The sequence below is a fragment of the Eulemur rufifrons genome, chromosome 17, assembly GCF_041146395.1.
Source record: "Eulemur rufifrons isolate Redbay chromosome 17, OSU_ERuf_1, whole genome shotgun sequence".
In the NCBI taxonomy this organism is placed as follows: Eukaryota; Metazoa; Chordata; class Mammalia; order Primates; family Lemuridae; genus Eulemur; species Eulemur rufifrons.
Genome location: NC_090999.1, coordinates 6,363,869 through 6,364,721, shown reverse-complemented (window position 1 = coordinate 6,364,721; position 853 = coordinate 6,363,869). Strand labels below are relative to the sequence as shown.

The following is an 853-nucleotide window of genomic DNA, read 5'->3' as shown; positions in this document are numbered from 1 at the left end:
AAATCCAGGTAAGACGTAAATGTCAAGAGGCTGTGATTTCTGGACTGATGTTTTTCATAATTTTAATACAATCTACCATATCTTAAGAACCACAGATGTCCAGATTTCCCTTGAAGGTCACTCAGGGCCCACAGCAACATCCTGATCTGTCTCAGGGAATGTCTTCTTCAGCTGCCTCCTGGTCCTCTGCTCTGAGATGGCAGTTTAGTGACGTGGCTGAAATTCAAGCACTAGGAAGAGAAGTAAAGACAGAACAAGACTGGTTAATTAGTTCAGGAACATAAGAGATCCTTCATATTTCTGAAAGGACATTGAGGTGAATCAGGAAATGGATGGCGTTTTTCAAGTCACATGAATCAGCGCCCCAGAATTCATCATTTTCACCAAGTGTTTTGTTGATTTTCTCGTTCTTTTACACTGTGTGCGTGGCTCACCTAAAACAGCACAGACAGAGCCATACTTTTATTTTGAAAAGAAGAGAACTAAACATTTTTGTTTAAAAAAATGATCACCTTTAGTTTTACAATGTGATGATAAGCAGTGTAATGTAGGCAGCTCTTTGGTGAACAAGGCCTTTTGGAAGAAAAAGAAAAGAAATTTCATTTAGAAAGAGGAAATACCTGTGACTACTTTAAAAGGATTTTATTTATGGAGAGCCTACTCCTGTGCTGGGCCCTGGCTGAGTATTTTACACTTATCACCTTCTCACTCCTTTAAAGCTTACAACTCCCATTCCTGCCAGGCAGGTTTGTTTAAGCTCCAGATGAAGAGAATGTAGCTCAGAAAAGTTCAAGAACTTTCCCCAGGTCAAAAGGTGAAATTATATCATCCACTTAGGTCCACTTCACTTTAA

General features: G+C 39.4%; 1 non-coding gene across 1 annotated transcript; it reads right to left on the bottom strand.

The window, feature by feature from the left end:
- Positions 1-315: 315 nt before the first annotated feature.
- On the bottom strand, positions 316-385 carry LOC138398542 (small nucleolar RNA SNORD123). The gene has a single exon (XR_011236018.1). It is a non-coding gene; the product is annotated as a small nucleolar RNA SNORD123 (small nucleolar RNA).
- Positions 386-853: the final 468 nt, after the last annotated feature.